The sequence below is a fragment of the Anser brachyrhynchus genome (assembly GCF_964034855.1).
Source record: "Anser brachyrhynchus genome assembly, chromosome: 1".
NCBI classification, from domain to species: Eukaryota; Metazoa; Chordata; class Aves; order Anseriformes; family Anatidae; genus Anser; species Anser brachyrhynchus.
The window spans coordinates 11,063,788-11,089,246 of NC_137694.1; the positions used below are offsets into that span (position 1 = coordinate 11,063,788).

The 25,459-nt window shown below is 38.2% G+C and overlaps 2 long non-coding RNA genes across 2 annotated transcripts in view; one reads left to right on the forward strand and one right to left on the reverse strand.

The window, feature by feature from the left end:
* LOC308188335 overlaps nt 1-1,704 on the reverse strand; it is a 13,604-nt gene extending 11,900 nt beyond the window's left edge. Inside the window, exon 1 of the long non-coding RNA XR_013945414.1 lies at nt 320-1,704. This is a non-coding gene — a long non-coding RNA (uncharacterized lncRNA). The remainder of the gene's footprint in view (nt 1-319) is intronic.
* LOC308188338 overlaps nt 1-25,459 on the forward strand; it is a 112,703-nt gene that overhangs the window by 22,151 nt on the left and 65,093 nt on the right. The gene's annotated exons all lie outside the window — the stretch shown is intronic.

Here is a 25,459-nt window from a genome sequence, read left to right on the forward strand (position 1 = left end):
TGTGAAAACTGGAAAAATAACAAGAAAAACACATGGCTTATCTGCGTAAGACACAGAGACTATATTTACTTCCAACTCACTGAGAGTCAATAGCAGCAGATGGAGTCCATAATTCACTAGGTCTGGGGCTTCCATTAACTTTGAACGAGAGTCTCAAGCCAAATCCTCATATTTCTTTGATTGTTTAGTTAGCTTTTCTAGCAAAGCAATCTACAAAGAACATCCATTCTGAGCCCTGCTGTTCGCTTCTCTAGGTCATCACTGCTACTCAGTCAGGGTAGATCCAGACTACCAAGGTCTTTCTGAAGGGAAAACATACCTTTTTATCTAGCTAGTTCTCAATGAATCCTCCTCAGTCCTCATAGCTGGGATGATAAGGGCTAAATTTCAGCTGAACCTTAGTTTCTTTGTTTTCTTCTTTCCCTCCCCCCTCCGTCCCCTCCTCTCTCCCTCTCTCCCTTCACCCTCCCCCTCTCCTCCCCCCACCTCTTCCTTCCCTTTCTCCCTCTCCTTTGTGTGTGTGTGTGTGTGAAGGGTTGAGTGGGAGGAGAGGTGAATCATGTTGCTCCCAATTTTTTAGCAAGCATCTAGCCTTTTTGCTGAAGCGTTAATATATTTTTATTTTTTTTCCAGATGATAACTTTGGTGATTTGATTTCTCCTTTCTTTTTCAAGTGCTGAATTTCTTTACAGATATTCATAGTGCCACAAATTCAAAGACAGCTGGGGAATCTCAGGGATGATTCCCTTAGCAAGGTGCAAGGGTCGATCCACCAGTGACATTAGATGTCAGGTCAATAATTACTTTCATGGTACATGGAAATTTCATGACAGCTGCAACTAAATGCCCTTTTAATGACAACACATGGTTGGGAAATTAACTGTGATTGCATGTGTGTCCATATCGTTTATGGAAATAAAATTTGCAGTCTCCTGAGTGCCTGTTCAAACTAAATAATTAACTTATCCTTCTATCTTAGATGAACTAGTGACACTATGTTGGTGTTAATTATTTTTCCCAGGCAGAGAATTTGGCAAAAGTTATATCACCATGCTATTGGTATGTTTATGGGACAGACCAATCCCCTGCTGTGGGTAGGGTCTGAATGTCTTCCTCAATCATACAGTGTTGACCTTCCCAAAACAGTTCATCTCTGAGTCCTTCTAGTTACCTTTCTAAGTGAGGCTAGAGGTAAAACAGGCTCCAGTAACCTTCTCCCCAAGGATTTAATGCTTTGTGAGTCTTCTGATTTAAAAATTATTTTATCTACTAATTAAATTAAAGTAAGTATCTCAGTCATATTGCTTGATTTATGATGACACTTGTTCATAAATAAATAAAGTCTGTACTGCTTATTTTTCACTCATGAGAACAACCTGTGACTCCACTTGGGATGCCGTTCAAAGTGATGAGAGAAGTACTGGAAATACTCCATATACTGGAAAAGGTTTGTTTGAATGGTGGATGGGCATGCTGAGCCTTTAACCTCTTCATCAATCTCATGATTTCTCTTGGGAATGAGCAAGCACTTTCCTTTCAAAGGATTCCTTGGCAAAGACTGTGCATACATTCATCTTGCCTATGGCCTCCAAAATCCACAAACAGCTTATCTGTGAGCCATCCTTTAAAGAATGTATAACAATCTCACTCTTTGGTTAGGCAGTAAGCTCTGCCTAACTACTGATGCATTTTTGACAAATACTGGTATTAATAGCTGAGCAACATTTTTTGTCTGTTTTGAGCGTCACATGGAAATTAGCTTCTTACTTAGAATGAAGTTCAAACCAAACTCAATTTCAAAATGGTTGTACACTACTATATACTCTGCAAAGTATAATAACACTAGGTCTATAATGGCAAATAAAACAGACTCCTCTATTTGATATCTATAAAACAAATGGAAAAGAAAATAGGATTCTTCTCTGGCCCTAAGGCCAAATGTGTTGTCATAGTTTACAAAATAATTATGAAATTCCCAAACCTCAAAAATGGTATGGCCATATCTAATCTGCAGTGGGCTTGTGATGTTCCCCAAAGTGCCCCTGAACACTGTAGTTTCCCACACCATGTCCAGTAGACGGTCCAAAACCATAGTAGAGCATTTTTTTAACCTGTATGCGTGACTGTGGGCCACCTTGTGCACTGGATATGTTTCATTTGCCTATATCATCATACAGCCTAATTATCTGCAAGGTGGTAAACTGAAGTAAAGAGATATTTTGTATGTGTGGGAGAAATATAAAAAACAGATAATGTTTTTTAACTCCTCTGTCACGGATGAGAAACACAGGGATATAATCTGATTCCAATTACATTCATAAGAAACAAAAAATCACTTCCAGGCAGGAAACTCACAGCCCATTTCCAGCTTTAAGCAAAATGTCATGGCCAACTTATAAACTGCTTAAAAATGGCTTTATATAATGAAAGTGCTGACAGACCTTTAATTATATCCGTGAGTGTGACTATATAGCAGAATAATTTTGAATTCTTCTTTGATTCTTGAAGTCTGAAGCAATTTTAATTCACTGTGAAGTGACATCTACCAGAGTACCAGTGTGAGACAATTTATTTTAATATTTAACATATGGAATTACAAACTGATCGCTTCCTAAATGTCCATAACTTCTGCCTGGGCTCCAAATTAATCCATTAAATTAAAAGTATCACCATTAATAACAAATGGATTCCTTTAACAGTGGTACAGAGGAAATAATATATTATTAATCCTACTGATTTTTACATAACATATTCTACATAATAATTGTCATTACAGCTACAGGAAAAAAAAATCCATATAGCATTACCTAATGCTTGAAGGTATATGGCCTTTTATCAGCATATTGTACTTTTGCCAGAATTTAAGTTTGTTGAAGACTTGCCCCTGCCAAGTATCTGCATGTCTGAAGGATTTTCCTTTTCTTTGCTTTCTGTCTCTTTTTATAATTTAAGTGTTACAAGTAGCTCAGTTAAATGTGAATTGTATAGCTGTGATGAACTAGGGACTCAAGTATATGTTTAAGCCTCAGCCCAGCAAAGAATTATATGTTTATCTAATGTTATTCCATGTAGATAATCCAGCTGATTTTGATAATATACATTTACATTGTGTAAAATAAAGCATGTCTGTACCTATCTTATCTTATCTAGTTAAAAGGAAGAAATTTTTTTGCTCAGAGGGTGGGGAGACACTGGAACAGGTTGCCCAGAGAAGCTATGGATGCCCCATCCCTGGAAGTGTTCAAAGCCACGTTGGATGTGGATTTGGGCAACCTGGTCTAGTGGAAGGTATCCTTGCTCTTAGCAGGGGGGTTGGAATTAGATGCTCTTTAAGGTCCCTTCCAACCCAAACCATTCTATGATTCTGTGATTCTATCTCACAGTACCTTACAGTACATATTAGCAGTGTCATAATTTCAGTTTAATGGAATAGAAGTGCAAATGAAGGACATATGATCTTTCATGTAGGATCTGGCTGATAAAGCTCAGATGCAAGGAGAAGAGAACACTGAAATGTATTTAAACATATATAGTAATATTTATCTCCCCTCAAAGTCCAGTGCAAATGCTATTCCAAAAAAAAAATGTACTAGTCCTAGATACCTGACAAAATATTAATATATTTAAACTTTTACCAAAGATTAAGTCTAGACATTTAAGTTGTGATTTTCACACTTCTGCAAGAATTCATTGTTAGCACACTAGTGACTTATGTATCTGATGGAAGGATGTTATCACAAACAAAGAGGTCACTTGCAATCCTTGGAAATAATTAGAGGATGTAAGTTGTACTACCTTGCACATGAAAGATATATGTGCTCAAAGTGCTTGTTAAAATATTTTGGGAAAGTTTTGCTAGTGTGGAATATAACAATCAGTATGAAATAAATATATAAAACAACACTTTCCCCCCTAAATTTAATATTTCATACCAGATCCTTTTGATCACCTTGGCTAAACATCCTTTTCTCTTAAAGTCTACTTAGTAAAGTCAAAAATTCATTTTTTTTCTCTATGTAGATATATTTTTATATATGATGAGATATATTTTTTTACAGATGAGCTGTAGCTGTTGATAGCACTGCAACGTTTTTAGCTAGTGTAAAAGGCTTTAATTCCACTTACTTCAAAGAGGAAAACTAGTTTTGATTTCAAACACTGCTGAGGTCAAGATGGGTGATTCCAATGATGCTAGTGGACATAGGTTCACTTATTGCATCTTTTTATGTATCTAAGCAGTGACACTAGCTGACATAGAGATCCAGAAACTCTAAAGGTATTTGTGGGAAAACAAGATGAAAGGATAAGCCACGGATTAATTGTAATATACTTGTATATATATATATATATATTTTATATATATATATTTCCAGAGGTACCTTGACATTATGGAGAAGGGTGCAGATAAAAATCTCATGAAGTTCAACAAAGAGAAGTGCAGTGTCCTGAACATGGGAAGGAACAACCCCAGGCACCAGTACATGCTGAGGGCTGCCCAGGTGGAATAAAGCTTTGCAGAAAAGGAACTATGAGTCTTGGTGGACTCCAAGGCAATATACAAAGGCTGCAAAGAAGGCTAGTAGCATTCTTGGTTGCATTAGGCAAATTATCACCAGCAGGTCAAGAGAGGTGATCTTGATCACCCTTTATTCAGAACTGATGAGGCCACACCTGGAGTGCTGTTTCCAGTTCTGGGCCCTCAATACAAGAGAGACATGGGCATACTGGAACAACAGAGGGCCACTAAGATAACCAAGGGACTGGAGCACTTGTGAGGAAAGGCTGAGAAAGTTGGGACTGTTAAGCCTTGAGAAGAGGAGGCTCAGGGGGATCTTATCAATGTCTGAAAGTACCTGAAGGGAAGATGCAATGAAAATGTAGCCAGGCTTTTTTCAGTGATAACCAGTTTCAGGATAAGAGTCAATGGGCACAAACTGGAACACAAGAGGTTCCATCTAAACATCAGGAAGCACTTCTGTATTGTGTGTTTGATGGAGCACTAGAATAAATTGCCCAGAGAAGTTGTGGAGTCATCTTGGAGGTTTCCAAAAGCCATCTGGACATGATCCTTGGCAACCTGCTCTGGGTGTCCCTGCTTGAGCAGGGGCAGATGACCTCTAAAATTTTCTTCCAACCTTACCATTCTGTGATTCCAACTACAGAAACATTAAATTCGTGCAGTCATCCTCTTTGACTTAAGAGTTCTTGGGTCAAATCACTAATTCAACTTCTTTCAGGCTTTTTTCAAGGCATTTGTCCAGGCATAATGCACTATATTCCCATATAGCTTAAAAAAGAAAACAAAACAAAAACAAAAACAAAACCCCACACCCTTCTGTATGAGAAGGCTTGATATTTATTTATTTATTTATTTATTTATGGAATGGGGGAGAGACAGGTGGTAAAGCTATAAAATAATGCAGTTTTCAACAACTGAGGTAAGAACAAGAATATCACTATAAAATCTAAACATCAGGAATCAATAAAATTATTTCTGTATTTTTACAATACCCCAAATGCTGTCTACTGAACAAGTAAATTCCTGATATGTTTTTAAAGATCCATAATGTTGGCTATATGATTTATATATATATATTTATATATATAATTAAATAAGAACAAATAATCCATTAGTTTAAAGCAGCATATTTCTACATGGAGATTGCTTCAATTCAGACTAACTAATTGGATCTGGACTCAGCACAATTGTTGGAGAATTTAGGGCACATTGGGGTCCTTTTTGATGAGGAGCACAGGGAGAGAGGTCACAATGTTAAGGTCAGCTGCCAAACTCTGGCAACATCAGTCTCATTAGAATAGCACTACTCTCAGCCTTGGGCTGAGGCTGAGCAGGCTCCACAGCTGTCACACAGAATCTCTCCCTGGAGAGACACCCAGGTTCATGCAGCGCCATGCCACCAGTATACCACTGCCTGTGCAGTAGATGGAATGTATTCAGGGAAATACATAAACGTATATATGGAGCAAAATAAGCAGGAGTTTTCCTTTCAGGGCTGCTTAAAAGCTGCAAGGATTATTTATTTTTTCACCCATCTATCTATTTTGTCAAGTTTCTTCTGTTATTTATTTCTGTCACAGTTACTGTTAAAGTGATTTGTGTTAATGAGTACCCTTCCAGTGCTTACACAAACCTGTTTAATGGTTTTGATAATAGCCACCCAGATTCCCAGTTTGGGAGAATTACATTTACAGATCAGGCCTGGACAGCTTCAACAAGCTCAAGTACCCTGTTTCAGGAGGCAGTTTAGGAAACCCTCTTGAGTTTTACATGGAGCTACATATAGACTCTATCCATTCTTATAAATATGTACAGCTTAATGTTCTGGTACCTACAATTATTTGTTTGTTCCCACCTGCTGTATGATTAAACATGCGTGTGCACACACAAATAAACCCTTATGTTACTCAACAGTCAGAAAATAATACTAAAACTAAAGAAATAAAATTAGTACGATGTAAGGTTGCAGTTAGACCTTGTAAGTATAAATCTAATCTTTTCAGGTTTTGTGCTTCCATACTTTTATAAGAACCAGCTTTAAAGCTACAAAGTACAACATAATAAGGAGATACACTGAAAAAAATTCTCACATATACATTGATACATTATATACTATTGGAAACTTAAATTTATTAATGTTATTTTCTCTGAGCCATTACTGTTTTGTTCACATGAAGATTTGTGTGTGTGAAAACAATAGTTGCAGAAATGTGAGATTATATTGTACAACAGAAAGAATATTACGCAGAATATGTAACCATAACTACTCTTCCATTTCCTGACCACATAGAGGATATAACTCCATATTTGTGCCTATAGACATATATAGATCCCTCTTGTTGACTAAGAAGAAGATGACACACATATGCAAAATAACTCCCTAACTCAGACTAATAAACTCCCTTTGTAAAATGTCTAATAGTTTTATACCCTTTTTATACCGTGGTGCCCAAACCTACACACAGTGCTTAAGGTGAGGCCACACCAGCACAGAGTAGAGTGAGACAATCACTTCCCTCGACTGGCTAGCAATGTTGTGCCTGATGCAAACCAGGATACTAGCTGGCCCTTTTTGCTGCCAGGGCACACTGTTGACTCATATTCAATTTGTGGACCAAAATGCCCAGATCCCTTCCTGCAGGGCTGCTCTACAGCCTCTCATCCCCCAGTGTGTAGGTACAGCCAGGGTCTTTCTAGATGCAGAATCTGGCATTTGCTCTTATTAAACTTCATATTGCTGGTGATGACACAGTTTTCTGTGTAAAAAAAAAAAAAAATCAAGATTTTTCTGCAAGGCCTCTCTACCTTTGACACATTCAAGAGACCCTTCCAATTTAGTATTATCTGCAAACTTACTCAAAACACCTTCTAGTCGTACATCCATATGTAATATCGTCAAGCTCTGGCCTTACACAAAGTGTGTTAGCCCTCTGAGAATGCTTTAAACCTACTGAAGCTCATACAGTGATATCTATGATTACTGTTATGAGATCAGCTACAGTCCTGCATAAGTGGAGTTCAATTATTAACAAAAAAACCTGACTCATATGAAACTCTTTTAGTACTGCTTGTGATCATTTTAAACCAGCTCAGATATTTCCATGCTCCATTGAAATTTGATACACAGAAAACCTTTTTGCAAACTGTTTAGAAAGTCACACCCATAATTACAGTCTTATGCTACTATAATCCGTTTGTGTTTTCCTCCTTTTCCTTTTCCTTTTTTCCTTTTTTCTTTTTTCCTTTTTTTCCTTTTTTCCCCTTTTTTCTTTTTTTTCCCTTTTTTTCCTTTTTTTTCCCTTTTTTTCCTTTTTTCCTTTTTCCCATTCCCATTTCCGTTCCCGTTCACCTTCCCATTCCCGTTCCCATTCCCGTTCCCCTTCCCTTTCCCCTTCCCCTTCCCCTTCCTCTTCCTTTTCCCTTTTTCTTCTTTCACCATGTTTGCTTTAGTTTGGGGATTCCAGATGTTTACTTCTGTCTAGTAAGCACAGCAAAACAAAGACTTGTGGAAGGAAGATTTTGTGATCTGTGAGTAGGGTTGGCCACCTGCTTTTTATTATTATGATTATATGGTCACAGCTAATATCAAAGTTTATTATATGAAGGATTAATAAACTTTAAATACAATTCTGTCAAATTCAAGATGTCAGTAAAACAATCTATCACACTTCTAATGCTGAGCTTCTGACTGTCTACAAGACATAACAGCCATACTCACAAAATCTGTCTACGTTTGCTCATGAGCTCTTTACCCTTTATCAGCAACTTCTCAACAAAACTTTCATTTGATTTCAGATTTGAACTTTAATATTTGTTAGACAGTATCATTCTAATTTATACACTGGATATTTTTAATAGTTATCCTTACTGAGGGATTCAGAGGTGTAATTTTTTAATATTGTTCTTTCTTTTATTTTTCTGCCTAAGAGAACTATTTTACATGAAAACTTCAAAATTCTATATCATAGGATTTTAGGAGCCAGTACCTACCCTCTTAATAAGGCTTACTTCTTGAGCTCCCAACAGTTCTGGTTTTATTTGTGAGTATCTGCACAACCAGATTCCATTATTCCTTCATGTTTAGTAAACAAGCATGATTTTAATACAGCCAGAGTTTTAATTTTGCAATTTCTGATGTTATTTAATGAAAAACAAAACAAAAAAAAAAAAACAACAAAAAAAACATGTAAAAATATGGGTTTGATTCTCATTTTATAAACCCACCACATCATAAAAGCTTATTTACAAGGATTAAATTGTATAAAATGCTAATAAGTGTACATGCAAATAACGTTCAATAGACGAAAATTAACCAAGAGCAGAAGGTTAGCACTATGAATAAATGTGCCACTTGTTCCACTTAGATTTATTTTCAGTGAAGTGTATCTCAGGCCTAATAGATATATTTTGTGGCTTCCAAGGCAGGATTTTATTGGATTTTATTGTATCATTATTAACTGTATTGTACTATCCATGACTATCTGTAACAGGGGGAACTATGAGCTCCTCTCTCCCCTCTTCCCCTAGAAATGTTCTCTCTTTATCCATTATTAACAGCTTTCCATGCAGTTTATCAGTCTTTACCTTGTGATCTTGTAGTGAGAAAAACCTTCTTATAAATATAATTTGCTTTGATGATTTATTTAATAAGTTTGCCACCCAGAAAACTCAAAAAATATCATGATGATGGAAACATCTTTGGTGCAGACTAAGTAGGATTCAGATATGAAAATAAAATTGCTATAAAAAAAAATTACACAATATGCCCACCCACTGTTGAGGAATCCTTTAACCTCAAAGTGTTTAAAGTCTCATCCCAATCATGCAAACAGAAGTTGTAGCCAAGTCATGTGTTAAACACAAAACTGACATTGAAGCAGTCTGCAAGGAGTCCTTTGAGACAAGCGAAATATTGTAGACTTCCAGGAAGGCAAGTACACGTATATTAAAAAATGGGGAAAGCCAAATTAAAACTTTCCATTTAGCAATGAAATGCTCTCTGGAAGGCTGAGTCTGAACAAAACAAAAGAGGTAAGCATGTGGAGGTCTGCACAGACTATCTCACAGCATGTTGGAAAGACTGGTCTTTTAACATAAGTGAAGACAAACAAAAGTAAGGCTCTGGTCAACACAATGTCCTGACACCAGTTTAACCTGGAGTGGAGGGTTGTTTGTGTTTCAGATGACTAATTATCATTGATGGAAGAGTACTTATGTGGTACAGAGGTAGCCAAGTTTAAAAAAAAATGTCACAGTAAAGCAAGAAAGTGAGCTGCAAGAATTTCTAAGTAATAAATCCAAGACCAGAAGTACCAAGGAGTACTTTGATGAGAAATACCAAACCACAAAGCTAGCTATAGCTACTTCTGTAGCAAATATAAAGCAGTGATACTGATGAGCTTGTGATCACTTTTTCAAAACAAAGCTTGAAAAGAAGTAATTTTGTACTTAATTTACGTCTCTATAAAACTGTAAATAAAATAAGGACGATGATGGCACAAAAGTAAAAAGTGAAGTTGTGAGCTGTATTTCAGGGAAATATAGCTTAAAAGAAAAGAATTCTGAAAAAACTTCTTACAAGTACTATGCAATATATTATGTTGGCAGACTTTTATTTTTTATTTTTTTATTTTTATTTTTTTATATAACTAACATCACTTCAGTATGCCTTTGCCAGACAGAGTTTTAAATAATTAATTAAAGAGATGACACAGAAGTCTATCAAATTTCTAAAACTATATGATCGGCAGATCATTGATCCCCAAAATGAAGGAATGAACTTTCTTTACCTCCTTGATCCTCCAGCTAGAACAATGATGGGAGAACGAGATCAAGTAGGTCTGACGTCTCTGTTTGATTTTGGATATAACAACAATACATAGTAGACGAAGATCTAATATACAGGCACAAGGTTTATTTAATGCAAGAGACTATCCTGAAAATGCTGATTTTAGGATGGGATGAATCACTCTCTAAATATACCTTCATACCTAAAGAGAACCTACATGATGAGATTATGTTACGTCTGAATTTTAAATAAAAGAAATATGTTTTCTTGAAACTCCTCAAGATTAAATTTAAATCATGTTACAGTTGTGTTTGTTTATTTTTTTCCTCATTCTGAGAACAGAGGTATGCTGCCCAGGCAGTTCAGCTCAGAACTACTCAGCCCTGCTTAAATTAGCTGGTGCTTATTCTTTTCACATTATAACATATTGCCATCACTAATAGGGTTGCTGAGTAAAATAGCCACAAACAATTCAGTGAGTACTGTGCACCCAATCATAGATGTAAATAAAATTACAGTTGAAAAAAAAAAAAAAAAAGTTATATGTGCTCTTTAAATGAAAAACAACTTTTCAGAAATGTTGGTAGTATGGACGCATTAAGTGATCTGCACACCTGTTTTTAGTTCAAATAGATGCCAGTTTACTATTACAGCTATCCTAGAAACTACATTATTTTGAAAAAGTACTTAACCTGGCATGCAGTATGAATCAAACATGTTTTGAAATACATTTGAAAGTTCTTTCACATGCAGATCTGTGTATTTAAATTGGAGAAATGCACTGTCAGCAGTATGTGTTCTTCACTGTTACTAATTTCATCATAAAGACTGGTTATGCTATTTTTCAAATATAGGTTAAGCAAAAAAAAAAGAAAAAAAAAACACAAAAACTATTGAGGGAGGGGGCTTTAATAAAATGCTTTAGCTCTGAATTGCTTTTTATTGGTACAATGGGTCAAAAGAAATAAACTTTTTCTGAAGAGTTCTGTTATTGTTTAAGTTAATGTTGTGATAGCATGAAGAACAGAGGTGAGCAAGAACTGGTAAGACCAGTTCTGTATAGCATTTTTGGAAATGTATTTTGTAATTAATAAAAATAATCCAACTGATTTTGTCAATATGGCTTGGGCCTTTTGGTGGCAAAATGCCTTTAACATTTGGCATAGCAAAAGCATAACAGACCACATGGATCTGAGGCTAAAGAGAGCTGTTTTGATTCCTGAATACTGTGCTGGCAACTACAAAATTCAGGGCAGATTTTGCCATCTTGTTAATGGATTTTATTGCCACCGTCTCTTTTTTAGAGACTCTTTTTCAGGGAGTGTAGTGATAGGGCAAGGGGTAATGGTTGTAAACTAAATCTACTAGGGTAGATATAGATTACATATAAGGAAGAAATTCTTTACTTAGAGGGTGGTGAGGCACTTGAACAAGTTGCTGAGAGAAGTTGTGGATGCCCCATTCCTGGAAGTGTTCAAAGCCAGGCTGGATTTGAGTAACCTGGTCTAGAGAGAGGTGTCCCTGCCATGGCACTAGATGTTTTTTAAAGTCCCTTCCAACTCAAACCATTCTATGACTCTGGAAATGTCTCTTCTAAGCATTAAACCTGTGGCTGGCAGTGCAACCCTTGGAGTTTATTACTGGTGGTTATCTTTGAAAATTAATCCAATGATACATAGCAATAGACAAGTAGTAATTCACTTTCATCACAGGCTGATTTTATATAAATGCCCGTTTAGTTCTGTGCAATTGGAGACAATTAAGAGCAGAATTCAGCTTTTCCTTGATAGACATTGACAAATACTTATTAAGGCATACTCTAAAAATTAGGGCATATATATAGACCACACATGAGGTGTGTTTAGGAAAATAAGTGTGTTATTCTACCTGGTAATAGGAAACCCACTGAGTCATGGTAAAACATGACTTTGCTAAGTGTAATTTGGCTTACAGCCCTGGAATATTATGTACAAACTTAGACAACAGGAAAAGCATTGAAGAAAAGAAGGGGAAGGGAAGATTATGAACAGGAGGCAGGTTCAGTTTGTTGTTACTGTTGAAAAGGGACATTTTTGTGCATTGCAGTGGAAAATGTGGACAAAAGAGAATGGAAGATTTGATTTTTCATGTAACATAAATTTTAACTTTTCTGCAAAATGCCCTGGAAGATGTCTGCCCACTACATGATAGCTATTGTGGAAATGTGCTAGAAAGTACTAATATTCCCATAAGTCATCAGGCAAAGTTGAATTTCTAATGTCTTTGAAGCTAGAGATCATTATTCACAATGCCTGAAAAGGAAAATAACTCTTAAATCTTAACCCAGCACTTTAACTTTTCTCAGTGATTGGCAGTTCTTCTGGAGAACATTTTAGCTATCCAGATGTGAGACAAAAAGTCATTAATATCCCGTATTATCTATCATACTTACTGCCTCAGATGAAAGTATGTGCTTGGATGCACTCACAAATTTTTACTTTAATTATGATCTGAAACTTCAGCAACAGATGTAATAGAAGGTGTTCATTTTTAATTATTTTATTTTGACTGGACTATGAAGCGTTATCTTTTATTTACTGTGTGAAATATGAGCAAAGCCAAATTGACATTTTCAGTGATAATATTTTGAATGTTAAGAAAACGTTCAAAAGCAGGTAGCCATATTATAATGACAATACATTGTCGTTACTGGAAACAAGTCACTATATTTGTACCTGAGTTTGCAAGGCTTGAGAACATATGTTTGTAGATTTGCTTGTCTAAAATTTTCTTTCCTTGCCTGAGCTCTTTTTAAAATTAATTTAGTTACAATATTTATTATTACTATGATGATGATAATGACGATGATGATGATGATGATGATGATGATGAAGAAAAACAGATGGCCATGGCTAGCTTGTTTTACATTTACTTATCAGCGTATGGTACAGCTGTAGTTCTGTAGAAAGTGTAGTGACAAATAATTATTTTGTGCAGAATTACATATTTTCAAAATCAACACAATGACGTGATGTAGAGATAGCACAATAGCAGAGATCTTGAGAGGCAGAGAGACAGGATGCAATGCAGAGGAGCACAGGGATGGTATGTGAAGAGATGGGACACAGGCTGTTACCCCATGGCTGTAAATAACTCGTCAGTTAAAGAAATACAAACTTGGCTCTAGCCAAACCTAGTTTTACGGGTAACCTAGAGAACAGAGAAGTATTTAACATATGCAAAATTCACCATATAGAGTAAATTCAGACGTAGCATAAGTAATGCAGAATGAGCAAAAGTGTAAAGAATAGGTTAGCAAACATAAAAAAAATGCTGGAGTGATAAAGAATAAACCTGAATGTCATCTTTCTCCCAGAGAAGACTCCAGAAAACTCACTATAACTGCCCTCAGTACCAGACTGTCACTGACCTGGGATCCAGAGGAACAAGGAAAAGGGTGACTACATCAGGAAAAAGAGTAGAACCTAAGAATTTTCTGCAGAACAATTTAAACTCTATTATTATTGTTATTTTAATGCTTTAATGACACATTTTCTCACTTTTTTTCTTCATAGCGTTACTCGTTTTTTATTTATTTTATTTTATTTTATTTATTTATTTATTTTAAGGTTAAGGTTCATAGTGTTTTCTTATTAGACACTTAAGACTTAATTATGCTAACAGTATATTCCCTGCCTTATGTACAAGGTGCATTTCCTCTTTTCCTATAAACAAAATTTTGAGCATAATATTAAAAATATAATATCTTAGCCTAATAAACCTCATTTTATAAATTACAGATTTTTGACATTAAAATACACCGGAAAAGAGAGAAATCAAATAACACAACCAGGAAACTGTGAAAGACGTTTTAATATTCCCCACTTTATCAATATTTATTCATGGACACTAGTCAACAGTGTCTCTGAAACTGGAAGCCCAGATTTAAACAGATGCTTTTGTTCCATCTTAACCCCTTTGTTGTGAAATCATTAGGATCTGAAATAAATTGTTGCATGTATGAATTTATCAGTACTGATTGAATGCTGTCTAACCTGTCCCATAGGTAGCTGCATTCTCTTAAGGGTGTCATTCTAAATATATATAGTAACAAAAGATAATTACTGATTTCTAATGTCAAGTAAAATAGAATGATAACAATTTGACATGTATGTTAGAGGGGTTGAAGCAGGAAAATCATGAAAGCTTATGCGAGCAGTTGTTTATTTCTGTGTTTTATAGGATGCGAATATTGAACCTCCTATTAGTATTCTGACATATAAAATAATATTTCTTGGGTGAGAGCCATTTTTTTCCCAGTTGGAATGTTTGAATAAATATTTACGTAATTATGTTACATTCTATTATGAGAAATATTAATGACATGCATTTGTTATTAATAACAAATCTCTGTTACTCCATAAAATTTCTAAGAGGAAGCCCAAACTGAAATGTTAGTATTATATACACGCAGTAGATCCTATAAGCTTAGAAACTAGGAGGACAGCATGATAAAACAACAACAACAACAAACTTTGCATTTAATCTTCTGTGTTCTTTTGTTTGTTTGTTTGTTTTGCCCTTACAACCTCATTATTTCCAGGCAATAAAAATAAGTAGTTCACACTCCTTCTCTGGCAACTCCTTATATTTTCCAGTAGGATTCATTTTGAACAAATCATATTCCATTTATAACCACTGATTGAAGTGACTGTTGAATTAGGTGGAAACAAAGCCATCCAGCTGACCTCAAGAGAAACTATATTGGTACATTTGGTTCCAATAATGGCTGTTGTGCCTACTATTAGCATCGACATGACTGTGGCTGCAATATGTGCTGTATTTTGTGTATGATTTTTCTTTGAAACAGCATCAGACATTTTTCACACCTCTCACTGAGTATATGAAAATTTCAATTCAGATTATCTGAATGTGTCTTCATGGTATAAAAGAAAAGATACATTGTCTTCTGTTTTCTCCTATTCATCATGACAAACCAGACTCCTAATTTTTCCCAGTTAGCATCTTATTCTCTGAGTGGCCAGTCTATTCTGTTCAGCATTTGTAAAGAGATCAGAAAGTGATTTTTTTTAATCTGAATTTAATGCCATGAGTGCACATTGCTGATACAAAATCTTTGTCTGTGATATCATAATAGTTTGGTATGATCTCATAATATATACATATATATGTATATATATATGTAGAGAGAGAGAGAGATTTCAAAAGATGAGACCTATTTCTCAATTACAGTCTTAAGAATCACATTTAGGAAAAAAGATTTTCAAAGGAATACAGGATTATGTTCTTATTTTCCAGATCTTCCTACATGGAAGTTTACTTAACAACACTAAGTGTATGGAAAGTCTATGTCAACTGCATTCCTAATTTAGATGCTAAATTAGTTGCCTAAAATTAAGTGAGAAAAATCTGGATCAAGCTCTCTGGATCTCTAAAGCTGTTGGAGGACAATTCGACAATTCAACACTGTGCGTGCTTTTCTATACCCTAAAACTTATCCAGTAAGAGGGAGGCCTTCTCTGTCTTGGATAAGATGTAAACCACGAAGAGCTTTTTTTTTTTTTTTTTTTTTTTTATGATGATATAACAATTTTTGCAAAAATTTGAAACTTAACATTAGTATCTGCCAAATCTCAGTATGGGTATCTATATTCTACTTTCTTGTATTTCCCTACAAGTTCTGCTTGGTATCACACTTGCCTTCTTGTCATTGCTTGTTCTGCTGTGTCAGAATACTAATATCATGTTTATAAATAGATTTGAAATCGCTTTTGAATCCTCTCTTCAGCTCCCTTTTTACTTAAGAATCAAGAAATAACCATAGAATCATAGAATCATAGAATATCCCGAGTTGGAAGGGACCCATAAGGGTCATCAAGTCCCACTACTGGCACCGCACAGGTCTGCCCAAAAGTTTAGACCATGTGACCAAGTGCACAGTCCAATTACTTCTTAAATTCAGACAGGCTTGGTGCAGTGACTACTTCACTGGGGAGCCTGTTCCAGTGTGCAACCGCCCTCTTGGTGAAGAACCTCTTCCTGATGTCCAGCCTAAACATCCCCTGCCTCAGCTTAACACCTTTTCCATGGGTCATGTCACTGGTGATAATGGAGAATAGGTCACCTGCCTCTCCACATCCCCTCGTGAGGAAGTTGTAGACTGCGATGAGGTCTACAATGATAATGATATCATTGAATCTAATTATAGATTCAATCTTAGACAGGAAAACATTTTAATGAAACACCCTAAATTCATTGCTCAGCCCATGAGTGTGTGTCTGTCTGTTGTCTCTGTGAAAGAACATAAACATAGATAGTCAACTACAGTTATTTTACCTTGCTCTTATATGTCAGTGTCCTTATTTTATCTTTACAAATGGATCATCTACATCTTTCTTAAAGACAAACTTTTTAGTTACTAATTCCAACAACATCAATGGTGCTCTGATAGTGATATTTGTGGTATGAATCTGCCACTGTACAAGAAAGTAGAATCTGCCTCATACAAACCATGGTAAGCACCATCTGTGTTTATTCTGCTGTCATAATAGACTGGTAAAAAAAAAAAAAAAAAAAAAAAAAGGAAGCTGGTGTAGTGTGGTACCAAAATTTGTGGATATTTGGCCAAAGGAAAAACTGATAGCCTACCTATTTATAAAGTCATGACCAGCATCAGAACAACATGCACATCTTGCAACAGCCAACCCAACTATGTTACAGCAGCTGTTAGATATAGAATTATCATAGAATCATAGAATGGCTTGGGTTGGAAGGAACCTTAAAGATCATCTAACTCCAACACCCCTGCCATAGGAAGGGATGCCACCCACTAAATCAGGTTGGTCAAAGCTCCATCCAGCTCGGCCTTGAACACTTCCAGGGATGGGGCATCCACAACTTCTCTTGTTCCAGTGCTTCACTACCCTTACAGTGAAGAATTCCCTCCTAATATCTTGTCTAAATCTATCCTCTTTTATTATGACCATTCCCCCTTGTCCTGTCTACCGAAGTAAAGAGTCCTCCTCTATCTTTTCTATAGGATCCCTTTAAATACTGAAAGGTAACAATGAAGTCACCCTGGAGCCTTCTCTTCTCCAGGCTGAACATCCTCAGCTCTCTCAGCCTTTCTTCATAGAAAAGGTGCTCCAGCTCTCTGATCATCTTTGTAGCCCTCCTCTGGACTTGCTCTAACAGGTCCACATCCTTCTTGTGCTGGGGGCCCCAAACCTAGATGCAGTACTCTAGGTGGGGCCTCACACAGTCTGAGGAGAGGGGGAAAATCACCTCCCTTGAACTGCTGGCCACACCTCTTTTGATGCAGCTCGGGATGCAGTTGCCCTTCTGGGCTGCAAGTATGCACTGCTGGCTCATGATGAGCATTTTTGTCCACCAGAACCCCCAAGTCATTCTCTGCAGAGCTGCTCTCAGTGAGTTCTTCTCCTGGTCTGTACTCATGTCTGGGATTGCCCGACCCAAGTGCAGCACCTTGCATTTGGCCTTGCTGAGCCTCATGCAGTTCACATGGGCCCACTTCTCCAGCCTGTCCAGGTCCCTTTGAATGGCATCTCTTCCTTCTTTGGTATCAACAGCACCAGTCAGCTTGGTGTCATCTGCAAACTTGCTGAGGCTGCACTCAGTCCTGTCGCCTATGGCATTGATGAAGATGTTGAAAAGCACCAGTCCGAGGACAGATCCCTGAGGCACATCACTCCCCTCACTCATCTCCATCTGGACATAGAACCATTGACTACTACTCTCTAGGTGCGTCCATTGAGCCAATTCCTTATCCACCAGATGGTCCACCCTTCAAATCCAAATCTTTCCAATTTACACATTAGGATGTCATGTGGGACTGTGTCAAATTCCTTACAGAAGTTCAGGTATATGACATCAGTCCATCTTCCTCTATCAACTGATGCAGTCACTCCATCGTAGCAGGCCACCAGATTGGTCAGGAAAGATTTACCCTTGGTGAAGCCATGCTGGCTGTCCTGGATCACCTCCTTGTCCTGCATGTGCCTTAACATTGCCTCCAGGAGGATTCATTCCATGATCTTTCAAGGCACAGAGGTGAGGCTCACTAGTCTGTAGTTCTCCAGGTCTTCCTTTCCTCTTTAAAAATGGAAGTGATATTTCCCTTTTTCCAGTCACCGGAGACTTTTCCTGAGTGCCATGATTTTTCAAATATGATGGCCAGTGATTCGGCAACTACAACAGCCAATTTCCTGAGAGATGTTTGGGGGGAGTGCTAATGTTTTAGGGAATTATGGGGAAAAAAATAAAAAATAAAAAGGAAAGCATCTCTTTCACTTTTATTATCTTAGTTTCTTGGATCTGGTCACTCAGAGAACTTTACTGATATTTTCCAGCTGGAGCTTGGCCCTCAACAGCTCAGGCCAAGGCAGCCCTGAACAGGGATATGTTGGGTGTCTGGAGAGTCTGGAGGCCAAGTAGTAAAGAGTCTGGGAATTGTCAGGTTCAGAACTCAGTACCTGTGTGTGTACATGAATCACAGCTTTGGATCTGCTTCTTTCAATTCCACTGAAATGAATTTGATTTTTTAAACAGTCTTCTTCAAGAGCAAAGCTGAAATGGCTTCACTCATCCAGTGAGTGAAGTAAAAGGCTTGCAAACAGCTCAGTGGAACTGGATAAGGCCCAGTCCTGTATAAAGTCACTAAGTTTATTTTTTCTGTATAGTATCTATTTCTGGTTATTACCTCAAGATACACTGTTCCCAAGGATACTTTCACTTTCTTATGACCTGTTCAAATTTCTAAAAATAATACAATCCTGAGAGAGATAACCAGCTAAGCAATTAAGACACCAAACCTGAAAATCAAATTAAAAAGCCATAGCCATAAGAACTTTGAGTGTCAGGACACTTACAGACCAGACACAACAAATGATAACTGTCTAAACCCTTTAATTTCATTGTTTGGTGACATAATATTTAAATAAATCTCTTTCCTTCACACACTTACCTATACTTTTGCAGACATCCGAAGTAAGAATTCAAAGCCTGCTAATTCAGCTTTCTGTTCACCTCTAACCAATTATTTCAGTACTCATTGTTGATAAAACGTTACTAAAATATTTCTGAACTAGCCCTTGGCTGTATAATAATTATAGCCTTTCTCTGGTACCTCCTGTCCTGCATGTGAATGCTGCCTGCTAACACCAACAGCATGGAGCTGGGATACTGCTCCATGGTACAGACATTGCAGCATGCACTAGGCTTGCATGAGTGGGATAAAAAGCTTTAGGAAACTGTTCTTGGAGAACAGAAAAAAAGAAAGAAAAAAAAAAAGAATAACTCAAAACCTTATTGAAAAGAAAAAAAAAAACTTTCTCACATGGCTAAAAACCACTGTTATGAAACTAAAAAGGAAAAGAAAACAAATCTGTATGATTCCCTGGAAAAGAAAAAGCAGCATTTAGAAACTGAAAGACATTGTCTAAAAAAATGGGGAAGGAGATGGAGTAGTCTGTTATAAAAAGTAATGAGAAATATAGTGGAAAGAAAAGAAAGATGGAAGAGAAGGGAAGGGAAGGGAAGGGAAGGGAAGGGAAGGGAAGGGAAGGGAAGGGAAGGGAAGGGAAGGGAAGGGAAGGGAAGGGAAGGGAAGGGAAGGGAAGGGAAGGGAAGGGAAGGGAAGGGAAGGGAAGGGAAGGGAAGGGAAGGGAAGGGGAGGGGAGGGGAGGGGAGGGGAGGGGAGGGGAGGGGAGGGGAGGGGAGGGGAGGGGAGGGGAGGGGAGGGGAGGGGAGGGGAGGGGAGGGGAGGGGAGGGGAGGGGAGGGGAGGGGAGGGGAGGGGAGGGGAGGGGAGGGGAGGGGAGGGGAGGGGAGGGGAGGGGAGGGGAGGGGAGGGGAGGGGAGGGGAGGGGAGGGGAGGGGAGGGGAGGGGAGGGGAGGGGAGGGGAGGGGAGGGGAGGGGAGGGGAGGGGAGGGGAGGGGAGGGGAGGGGAGGGGAAGGGAAGGGAAGGGAAGGGAAGGGAAGGGAAGGGAAGGGAAGGGAAGGGAAGGGAAGGGAAGGGAAGGGAAGGGAAGGGAAGGGAAGGGAAGGGAAGGGAAGGGAAGGGAAGGGAAGGGAAGGGAAGGGAAGGGAAGGGAAGGGAAGGGAAGGGAAGGGAAGGGAAGGGAAGGGAAGGGAAGGGAAGGGAAGGGAAGGGAAGGGAAGGGAAGGGAAGGGAAGGGAAGGGAAGGGAAGGGAAGGGAAGGGAAGGGAAGGGAAGGGAAGGGAAGGGAAGGGAAGGGAAGGGAAGGGAAGGGAAGGGAAGGGAAGGGAAGGGAAGGGAAGGGAAGGGAAGGGAAGGGAAGGGAAGGGAAGGGAAGGGAAGGGAAGGGAAGGGAAGGGAAGGGAAGGGAAGGGAAGGGAAGGGAAGGGAAGGGAAGGGAAGGGAAAACCCAGCACATGTTGAAGAAAAAAATAATGATTTTTAAAGGATTTTAGTAATAAAATGTTGAAAAACTGTAATGGCCTGTTACCAAATGGAGATAACAATGATCATCAGTGTTGCAGATAACCTCTATAAATATTTCTGTTCTTTATTTGGAAAGAACTATGCTGACATACTTAAGAGACTAATGTAGTTTGCAGATACGCCACATTTACAGGGAATTAACATTTTAAAAAGAAGGGATTAAACCATCCATTGACACTTCTGGAGATGTAGAATATGTATTAGGGGACAGGGTTGATCATAGAATCATAGAATTGTAGGGTTTGGAAGACCTCAGGAGATCATCGGGTCCAACCCCCCTGCCAAAGCAGGTTCCCTAGAACAGTCTGCCCAGGTAGGCATCCAGACGGGCCTTGGAGACTCCGCAGCCTCCCTGGGCAGCCTATTTCAGTGCTCCGTCAGCGTCACTGTGAAGTTCTTTTGCGTATTTGTGCGGAACTTCCTGTGATCTATTTTGTGGCCATTGGCCCTTGTCCTGTCCCCACAAATCACTGAAACGAGGTTGATCGTATCCCTCTGTCTCCCACACTTAAGGTATTTATAAACATTAATAAGATCCCCCCTCAGTCTTCTTTTCTCAAGGCTGAACAGACCCAGGTCTCTCAGCCTTTCCTCATAGGGAAGATGCTCCAGGCCCCATATCATCTTTGTGGCTCTCCGCTGGACTCCTTCCAGGAGATCCCTGTCTTTTTTGTAGTGGGGAGCCCAGAACTGGACACAGTACTCCAGGTGAGGCCTGACCAGGGCAGAGTATAGGGGGAGGATCTCCTCCCTTGACTTGCTGGCCATGTTCCCTTTAATGCACGCCAGGATCCCATTGGCCTTCTTGGCCACCAGGGCACACTGCTGGCTCATGGCCAACCTGTCGTCCACCAGGACCCTCACGTCCTTCTCTGCAGAGCTCCTCCCCAGCAAGTCATCACCCCAGCCTGTAATGATACATGCGGTTGTTCCTTCCCAGGTGCAGGACTCTACACTTGCTCTTGTTAAACTTCATTTGCTTTCTTCCTGCCCAGCTCTCCAGTCTTGCTGAACGGCAGCAGCAGCACAGCCTTCTGGCTTTGCCACTCCTCCCAGCTTTGTATCATCGGCGTACTTGCTGGGGGTGGACACTATTCCCTCATCAAAGCCATTAATGGAACTGTTGAACAAGAACGGACCCAACACTGATCCCTGGGGAACACTGCTAGTCACAGGTCTCCAGCTGGACTCTGCACTGCCAATCACCACCCTCTGAACTCAGCCAGTCAGCCAGTTCACAACCCACCTTACTGTCCACTCATCTATACCACACTTTCTCAGCTTTGCTAGCAGGATATCATGGGAGACAGTATCAAAAGCTTTACTGAAGTCAAGGTAGATGACATCCACTGCTCTCCCTCCATCTACCCAGCTGGTGATGTCATCATAGAAGACAACAAGGTTGGTCGAGCATGATTTCCCCTTGGTGAATCCATGCTGACTACTCCTCATAACCTTCTTATCTTCCAATTGCTTGGAGATGGCATCCAGAACAAGCTGTTCCATCACCTTTCCAGGAACAGAGATGAGACTGACTGGCCTGTGGTTTCCCAGATCCTCCTTCTTGCCCTTTTTGAAGACTGGAGTGACATTGGTTATCCTCCAGTCTTAAGTCACCTCTCCTGTTCTCCAAGACCTTTCAAAAATGACAGAGAGTGGTTTGGTGATCACCTCTGCCAGGTCCCTCCGCATTTGCATGTATATTCTGCAACATTCAGAGGCATTTCATTAGAGTGCTTCAAGTTGAAAAGAATGCAAAATTTAACTCACATATGGAAAAATGTAAGGAATCAAATTGTGCTGGTGGATGGGGTCACTCTAAACAAGCATCACAGCCTGCATTTTTGCATGTTGCAATGAAGAAGCTTTGGTTAAAGAAATGGATGGGTGGATGGATGCATGGATGGAAGGATGGGTTTGTTTTTGCAGTGTTTTGACCAGAAGAAAAAAGACACCTCTTAGTCTGTGTTTTGTGGCAAGAGTTTTGTTTGGTCTCAGTATAACCCATCATAGTAGCTGCCTCAAGCTACTATGGAAAGACAATCAAAATATTTTCAAAGCAAATTCAAAGTATTTGTGAAATTAAATGTAAAAATTCTTTAAATCTGTGACAAATGGGATAAATCATACAATCATAGAATGGCCTGGGTTGGAAGGGACCTCAAGGATTGTCTTGTTACAACCCCTCTGCCATAGGCAGGGATGGCACCCACTAGATCACGTTGCTCAGGACCTCTTCTAACGTGGTCTTGAACACCTCCAGGTATGCCCCATCCTCAGCATCCTCACCACCCTGTGAGTGAAAAATTTCCTTCTAACTTCTAATCTAAGTCTCCCCTTTTTTAGTTTAAAACCATTCCCCATGGTTCTATCCCTTGTAAATCTGGTAAATCAAGTAAATATTGCAGTTTTTGACACTGACAGTATTAGGACACAGATTTACTTCCATATTTGCAACACATATTTGACATAGCAATATTCATTGATTTCATGTCCTATTTGCCTCTTTGATTGTATTAAAGAGAGATTATTGACTTTTCTCTGCTCTAGAATACATAAATAATTTCCAGAGGAGCATTATCGTTAGAGTGTGGTAGGCTCTGAAACTTGTAGTCCTCTTTCTTGCTTTCTGTAGGACTAAGATTTAAGAATTTAAATGTGTTCTTTTGTCAAGCACATCAGAATAACCTTTAGAATTCAAAACCTATTTTGTTCCCCTTCATTAAGCACTCCTGTAGTCAATTTATTTATTAAGATTTTGGTGTTAGCTAATACAATATATAAATTTTAAGCCTTAAAGCAATAGACCAAGATGACCCTGCATTTTAAAACTTATTTATGAAGCTTCCTATGCTGACTTCTAAATTTTTTTCTTTTTACTTTTAGTTTTAGCACTAACACAGTGAATACCAGGCTGTAAAACTGGGTAAGCTTTGAAAGATTCTTTAACAGTATGCTACACTACCATCTTCTGGAAAGGGATGAAAATAGGGATTTTAACTATTTATGATCGAAAGGTTTTTTTTTTTTTTTTTTTTTTTTTTTCCAGGGGGTGGAGATTTGTCTTAATAGGGAAATGGGAGTTTTTTTCTTAATAGGGAAAAAAAAAGTAAATAAAATATTAAGGTTTTTACCTTGCATGTTTAAGAATTTCTCTCCTTCAGGAGAGTTTTTCTTTCCTCCCTTTTAAACTATACTTGGTGTTATAATTCTTGATATTTTAAGGCTTACTAAGAATTTACTTGCACTGCACAAAATCTTACCAGATTAAGAAAACTTTGCTGTAAAAGACCCTTGTATCACCAGTTGAAACTCAGAATTTAGCTCTTTTACATTGTCATTAAAATCAGCCTAGAAAGCAAAGTTCATGCTGCATCCAAAGTTGCGAAAATTTCCAGTAAATGTATCCAAGTTTGTGGGTTGGCTTGTTGCAGAGATAAGGCTGTTTACAAAGGTCAGTCTTTGGGAGATGAGGATTTTAGTGTAGCAAGCCAAAAACAGAAACACTTTTGGATCAAATAAACGATTGTAGTGACTGCAACTGAAACTGCAACATACTTCTTTTGAAATTAAAAGTTGTGCTCCTAAAGAGAAAGAAAAAAAAAAAAAAAGGAGACATGAAGCAGTATAGCCCTGGTATTAATGCTTGTTTTGTTTAATATCCTATGTACTGAATAATTTATAGTACATTAGTTTTCAAAAATTGTTCACATAACATGATGAAACTTTCTGTTTTGGTGCATGTTTTATTTTGGGCATATTTCCACAGGGAATGAAAGCATGGTTTGTGCTTGTTAGTATAATCCTTTAATCCCCATTGGCTGCTTATTAGTAATCATTAGGCAGGTGGATCTAAGTTCACCTGTAATATCCTGATTTGTGTTTTATTGCTGACTTTCAGGTATAGTTATATGCTTATAATTCATGTGAATTATGCTAAATTAAAACATACCTTTGTGTATAAATACCCTGTAATTTTTGATTTTTGAAATAATGTTCTTGCCTTTTATGCTGAGGCTGACCATCTTTTTAACCGCAACTCTGACTCTAGAGCTACTGTAATAATTTATAATTGTATTTCACTGAACTGTTTTTGTTGTTGTTGTTGGTTGTTTGTTTGTTTAGTTTACTGTAGGTATATGTCTATGGGAAAACAATGACAGGAGATATATCTAAAGATCTTGAGGTACTGGAACAGGTTGCCCAGAGAAGCTGTGAATGCCCCATCCCTGGAGGTGTTCAAGATCCAGTTGAATAGGGCCCTGGGCAACCTGATCTAGCGGGTTCATGGCAGGGGGGGTTGGAACTAGTCAGTCTTTATGGTCCCATCCAACCCATGATTCCATGGTTCTGTGATTCTATGCTTCTATGATTCTGTGATCTGCATAGTGATCTTAGAAAATAAATTCTTCTTAAAACTAATGAAAGTATCCTATTAGCCCACTCTAAGATATCTGAAGTTGGACTAAAGGGAAAACAAAGCTTTTAGAAAGACAGCTACACATGTACACTTACAAGAAACAAAGAAAATATTAAAAATTATGACTATTGTCTGCTACTGTTTTTTATTTTGTTTTGTTTTGTTTTGTTCATGTTTGTTTGTTTTTTCCATTTCCTAACTGAGCTTGCAATGATGTAGTTAATGAGAAAGAGATAAGATACATATATA